Raw genomic sequence first — 7,466 nt, forward strand, 5'->3', positions numbered from 1 at the left:
AAAAAAAAAAAAAAAAAAAAAAAGATCACATCTGCTACCAAAAAACAAGGCAGATAATAAGAGTGTAGCAACTAAATGTTAGCTGGGGAATAATTTCTTGTTATGTGTAAATTATTTTATAGGTCATATGTTATACATGTTATATAAGAGTATCTTTATCAACTAAATGTTAATTGGGGGTAAGTACTCTCTATGTAAGCTTAAGCTCTTATCAGTTTTACAGTTGTATGTGGTAAACAAGAAGATGAGCAATTAACCAGTGGAAGGAATGGATAAAAGATGAAGACATTTTGAATAATTGAGAACAACCCCTTTCTTTGCACTTAACAGTACGACTTTTTTTTAAACCCAGATTATAAGTATTTGATAAGTCTACTCATTTTCCATGTGTAGTGGTAGACTAAATGACATTCAACGCATGTCAAACCTTAAAGCTAATTTTAGAAAAGTGTCCTGTTATAATGGAAAAAGTATAGGATAAGGAGACAGGCAAAACTGGATTCAAATTCTATCTCAATTATCTACTATCTGGGTGACTTTAAACCGGTTATTTAAGTTGTCCAAGCCTGTTTCCTTAGCTAAAATTTGGGCATCATAATACTTTCCTCACAAGGCTATTTTAAGGACTTAATAAAAATGATAGCTATTATTTTTTATTATTTTTTTTTTTTGGTGTGGTACGTGGGCCTCTCACTGTTGTGGCCTCTCCCGTTGCAGAGCGCAGGCTCCGGACGCGCAGGCTCAGCGGCCATGGCTCACGGGCCCAGCCGCTCCGCGGCATGCGGGATCTTCCCGGACGGGGGCACGACCCCGCGTCCCCTGCATCGGCAGGCGGACTCTCAACCACTGCGCCACCAGGGAAGCCCGATAGCTATTATTAAGAGAAGAAAACCGATTTTTAAATTTTGAAAAATTGAAAATCAGTTTTCTTAAATTTTCTTTTTTGATATTCTTTCATATTTACTATTAACTGCTTTAAAAGTCTTTTTAAAATCCACTAAACCAGGCTCCATTTATTACAATTTCTAAAATCTTCAGGTAATTTTTCCTATAAAGTTGGCATATATAACTTCATTATGTACTTCCTATATGTTGATTATTATAGGAAAAAAGTCATTTTTTTTTCATGGTATCTTTAGCAATAAAAGATAAATTACTTGTTCCAAGCTATATAGCTTGCTAAACTACTTTTGTTATAAGCAATTATCAACTTGTTATTTCTACTGTGGCAAATCATTTTGACCCACTAAACCCCATTTTAAAGCTTCAAATGGATTAATTCTGGCCTCACACACCATACTGAGGTAACTATTGCCGCATGACAAGTTACCCCAAAATTTAGTGGCTTAAAACAATGAACATTGATTATGTTATAGTTCATATGGGTGGCCAGGCCGAGCCACAGTTTTTTTTATGGCTGAGCCTTGGAAGTCCACCTACCATCACTTCTGCCATATTCACAGACCAACCCTGATGCACTATGGGAAGGGGCTACACAAAGGTGGGAATACCTGGAGGTGAACATCACTGGAAGGCCATCTTGGATTCTTGCTGTCGCCCCACATACAGGAGTAAATGTTCTGAAGAGGTACTTTTAACAGTGAAACTGTTACTAAAGGCAGAGTATTTTGCCTTATATATAAAAATGCTCAACAGTTTATTGAACAGATAAAGATTCACTCTTACAACCTAAAGAGAAAACAATTAAGCAAATAACTCCATTGCCTTTTTTTTTTTCGTCTGAGCTTGGATGCTGATTGGTTATTTTGTACAGTTTGGCCATCTGTGTCTTTTAGATGGAGGTCAGCAGAAGTGAGGAAGATGGTTATACAACCGGGCACCTACGACAATGATGACACAATTGATCACTACAGGTTTCCACACTAAGGAGAGACAGAAAGAGGATATGGCAGGAAGTCTCCAAAGCACCTGGTAGCTTGGGTCTTGGGGTACAGTAATCAAGGAAAATGGTCTTTGGAGGACACCAGGAACATCACAGTAAGAGATAATGCTTGGAAATATACAACAACCAGCACATCATTTCTTCCTTATGAATGTCTTTCTAGTTGTGATATATGCATGGTCAGCATATTTTCAAGATTTCATCAGAAACACCCCCTCTTCCTTTTTACTACCATATGCTCATTTGCAGGAAGCTGAGGGGACCCATCCCAAATCTCAGACCTGCGGAGATAACATTTATTTCAAAGAGCATCTCAAACTAAAGCCAGTCAGCCTGTGGAGGTACCAGAAATGAAATGATCAGTTTCCCAAAAGCCTCCATCTTGGGAATGATGCTGATAGCTCTCATCCATCCACAAATGGTGCTTAAGAGATATTTTTGGATGAATAAATAGAAGAACGAATGAAAGTTCCCACATGTGAATTGAAGATTTTAAACTATTTGATGGGAGACTGAGTCAACTAAAGATACGTAATACGGACTTATTCAGTGCATCTGCATAATGCCACTTCTTTCAGACCCAAGCTTCCTGCTGCTGTGCCCTCATTGTATGATGGAGATGGATACCTTGGGGAAAAGCACCAAGTTCCTCTGGAAAGCCGAAGAGGCTGGCACGACACTCTTCCTTTTGAATTCTAGCCCCCAAACAATGAAGTTTACTAATAGATGTATACTCACTATGAAATGGTGTCTCCTAAATGATTTATTATCTATCAACTCCAGTAGCAATAAAGAATAATTGCTGAACACCTGAAAGAAAGAGCTATCTTGCTTGTCTCAACCCCTGTTGGCACACAGCAGACACTCAGCAAACATTTATTGAATGAATAAATGTTATGCCAACTGTTTTATCTGTTCTGCCAGTACAGTCTTCGTAACTAGTTAACCAGAATTTAAACTGGACTATAAAGCTCTTAAATCTTTTGAAAGAGATAAGTGTTGCTTATGTGAAAAGGAGACAAAAACATAAACCAAACTAGAAAGGTAGATTTGATAAGAAGCTTTAAGAACTTTAAGAAGAATTCAATTAGCTAATGACAAGCCACATTGTAATTATGAATGCAGTTGATAGCCAAAGACATTATAAAGTCAGGACAGAGAAGAGGTGGTTCAACCAGTTACAGAAGCTTTGAAGTAAACCATTTCGACCTGGCCCCAGGTAAAACTATGAAACTGGTTTGGTCTGTGTGGTCCCCAAACTTCTCTTTCCTTCAACCCTTTTCCAGGCTAACAATACCTTCAGGTTTTCTCCACTCTCCCACTAACTTTTTTTTAACATTACAAGGAAAGTGCAATGGTGATAGGTTGAAATTAGCTCCAAAAATACCCCTAATCCATGTATTGCAGTGGCCTCAGGGCAAATTTCCCAGGCTATAGACAGTGAAGGCATCACCAATGAGTTGAAATAAAATCCAGTACTTTTCCTAGAAGAAAGAGCTGGGATTTCTGGCCTTTATTTCCTACTTTTTTTCCCAGAAGTGTACTTGTTGAAAGCCCAGCTCCCTCCTCAAGTAGTGCAGTTAGAACTTGACATGGATTGGTTAGGGGAGGCAGTGCAGAGAAGTATAGCCTCTTTTAAAATAAATTTATTTATTTTGATTGTATTGGGTCTTCGCTGTTGCACATGGGCTTTTCTCTAGTTGTGGCGAGCAGGGGCTACTCTTCATTGTGGTGAGCAGGCTTCTCATTGAGGTGGCTTCTCTTGTTGTGGAGCACGGGCTCTAGGCACGCGGGCTTCAGTAGTTGTGGCTCGCGGGCTCTAGAGCTCAGGCTCAGTAGTTGTGGTGCATGGGCTTAGTTGCTCTGCGGCATGTGGGATCTTCCCAGACCAGGGCTTGAACCCGTGTCCCCTGCACTGGCAGGCGGACTGTTAACCACTGCACCACCAGGGAAGCCCTAGCCTTTTAAAATGTTCAGTGATTACAAAAGTTCTGGGGTTCAGGGACTATTCAATGTGTAATCAACAGCTCCTAAAAGAACATTTACTTAGATAAGAAGATAATTCAGTGCAAACAGAATTGGATATTTCTTTGGGCAATTTATTTAGAATCTTTTGTCCTTTCATGATTCAACCTGCCCTTTGTAAAACTATGAGTCACCATGATTCTCATTCTGACCAATATTTTTCTGCTTCACTGCTTGGGGGGAAATGAGTACTGCATTTTGAATCCAGCACATTTTATCTACTGTATCTAGTCTTAACTATTGAAAGAAATTGTGAAGACTTGATAAATTGCTATGCTACAGCATGACACAAGATAGCCTCCTAATACTGTGTGTATGGATTTGGCCTCTGGAACTGCTGCAGCCATCTTGTGACCACGAGGAAAGTGAGAAAAGAAATTTTTGCTGAACCTTGAATATATGCATTCAGACTTGCTTACTGCATGACCCTGAGCTTGTAATATGGCAAAGAGTCAGAGCAACTGCTTCCCCAGAAGAAGGAACCAGAGCAACTGCTTTTCAGAAAAGTAGTCAGTCAGTAGAAAAGCTACCTGATGGGGAATTTGTGACTGTACTATCTAGACTCAACAAACTGACCTAGGGCATAGCAGTCAGCTGTGCCAAGCTCCACTATCACCAATCAACTTTGAACTGGCAGTCGAAGTAGTTGTTGAAACCACATAATCATTATTTTTTGTGAAAACTTGTGACTTCTGCCTTTATAGGTCCCCTCCTTGCCCTTGATCAGTGACACCATCTCAGAAGGCTGTATTCTCTCTTATATACCTATAAATGAGTAAATCCCAAAGACTTCACACTAAATTCGTCTCCAAAGTATTCTTTGCAGTTTAACACTTACTCTGCCTCGGAATCTTTGTTTCTTTTGTTGGCAGGTCAAAACTGATACACCAAGAATGGCAAAGCAGGAAGACAGAAAAAACCCGGTTCCTTGATGATATCTGTATTTTACTAACTATGGAGCCTTCCTACCTCTGGACTTTTTGTTTTGTGATAAAATAAATTGCCTTTTTTGTCTAAGCCACCTTGAGTTGGGTTTTCTGTTTACTTGTACCAAAAGTAAAATAAGTGATACACCTTTCATTGCTCTTTTAAAAATAGTGCTCCCACCCCAGAACACACTGCCCCCTCATCCTCCTTATTATATAGTTATTTCTTTGTTTACTTGTTTATTGTCAATGTCTGCCACTAAAGTGTAAGCTCTACAAGACAGGGAACTTGGTCTGTTCAGATGCCTGTCTAAAAGTGCTAGCACATTACGGATGCCCAATAATATTTGTTTAATAAATATTTGTTTAATTCATAGAATTGTATATCATCTTTGATTGGGTTTCCTAGAAGCAAAGCCTGAGACAGGGATGCACAAGCATGTGATTTATTGGAGGAGTGCTCTTTGGAGAAAGGTAGTTCAAGGAGCAGGGTAAGGCAGGGAGAGGAACTCAGGAGGGATGTGGTCTCAGCTGAAGTTTATACTCAGCCTGATCCCCAGAGAGCTCTAGACTATGAATTGCACCACAGAGTTGGTTCCATTTTGAAACAAGGGGGCAAGCTTTTATTTTTCACCCAAATTAATGTCATTAGTTATTGACTATGAGCTGCTTGGTTACGGTGGAGGGAAATGTTATCTCCCAGGCAACTCAGCTCCCATCCAACCAAAGGCAATTCTCCAGAGAAGGGGCTAACTGTGAGTAGTTAGTAGTCAACATTCACAGCAGTTGGGGGACGGGTGTATTGGGCTTGTAAAGGGAGTCCAGCAGTGTTTACAATATATATATCTAGAAAAAAAAAAACCCCAGAGAATTACTAAAAACTTTTAGAAGCAATCATAGAATTCATCAAAATGGAAGGTTATACATTGAGTATATAAAAATCAGCAACATATCCCTAATCAATAACTATGAAAAAATTTAGTGGAAGAAGACATTTTATTTGAAAAACTATAAACTGATCAAATATCTAAGCATTCACAAACAAAAATATATAGAATTTAAATGAAGAAAACTTCAAAATTCTATTTGGGGACATAAAAGAAGATAAGTAAATTGAAAGACATAACATTTCTTTGATCAAGAGACTAAATATGTTAAGTATATAAATTCTTCCTCAGTTGTCATATAAATTCAATCCAATCCCAATTAAAATACAAAGGATTTTTTTATCTTGAAAAATAGTTCTATAATTCATGGTAGCCAGGAAAATTCAAGACAAGGTATGGATGGTCGTACTACAAATTGATGCTGTAATAACTAAAGTACTTTGGAACTTGTAAAGAAATAGGTAGATCCATGGAATAGAATAAAGGGTCCAAAATAGATCCAAATATATATGGAGAGTTAGTTTGTGATAAAGGTGTCATGTCAAATTGATGAGGAATGAGAGATTATTATGTACATGGTATCAAAACAACTATATTATTATATATATGGGGAGGAGGACAAAAATACTGAATCCCTATCTCATTCTTTAAACCAAAATAAATTCCAGAGGGAGCAAAGATGTTATGTAACTAATGAAAAATGGAAACTTCTAGAAGAAAGCATGGGAACATATATTTGCTACTGTAGAAGAAGGAGCCTTACTAAGTAGTATCTAAAGTCCAAAAACCATAAATCATAAACAAAGTCAAGGGTCAAATGACTGAGAAAAATATTAACATGTCCATACTTTACAAAGAGCTCTTGTAAGGACAGATAGTTCAGAGAAAAAGAAATACTAATGATCAATAAACTCATAAAGAGAGGCTTAACTTCATCCACAGTTTAAAAAAAATGCAGATCCAAACAATGGAAGATATTTAACACCTTTTGGATTGGCAAAATTGAGAAGTTTAATGGTATATAGTTCTAACAAATGTGTGGGAAGATGGGGAAACTCGCATAGGATTGGTGGTATTGTAACTAGTGGGACTTTTGTGAAGGTGATCTGGCAGTCACTACCAATGTAGAAAGCACATACCCTTGGCCTATCAAGCTCACTGCTAGAAATATTCCATAAGGCTATACCTGCAAAAGTTCATTAAGATAGGATGTATACAGATGTTCAATGAAGCATCATTTATAACAACCACAAAAAAAAAACCTGGAAACAATCAAATTGCAATTAATAGGGTATTGGTTTAATAACTAATAGAGAGGGAATTCCCTGGTGGTCCTGTGGTTAGAACTCTGCACTTTCACTGCTGAGGGGCAGGGTTGGATCCCTGGTTGGGGAACTAAGATCCTGCAAGGCACATGGCAAAAAAAAAAAAAGAGAGAGAGAATACTCTGCAGTCTTTTTTTTTTTTTTTTAATTTAAAGTATGAAGTAGTTTAGTTTGTGCTGATACGGAAATTATATGCAAGTGGGATATTTGGTTTAATTAACTAGTCCCCTTATTACATTCACCACTCACAGATTAGAATATCAGTTAAATGAGTGTGTGATATTAAACTCCCTAAATATATCCTTTCAGTTCATTGCCTCGGCATTGTCATTTAAGTATCAGAGTACTGGCAAAGCAAAGGCCATCCCAGACTTGTATCTGGGGACAGAATACGACAGTG

Source organism: Lipotes vexillifer, unplaced genomic scaffold, assembly GCF_000442215.2.
Source record: "Lipotes vexillifer unplaced genomic scaffold, Lipotes_vexillifer_v1.1 scaffold73, whole genome shotgun sequence".
Lineage (NCBI taxonomy): Eukaryota > Metazoa > Chordata > Mammalia > Artiodactyla > Lipotidae > Lipotes > Lipotes vexillifer.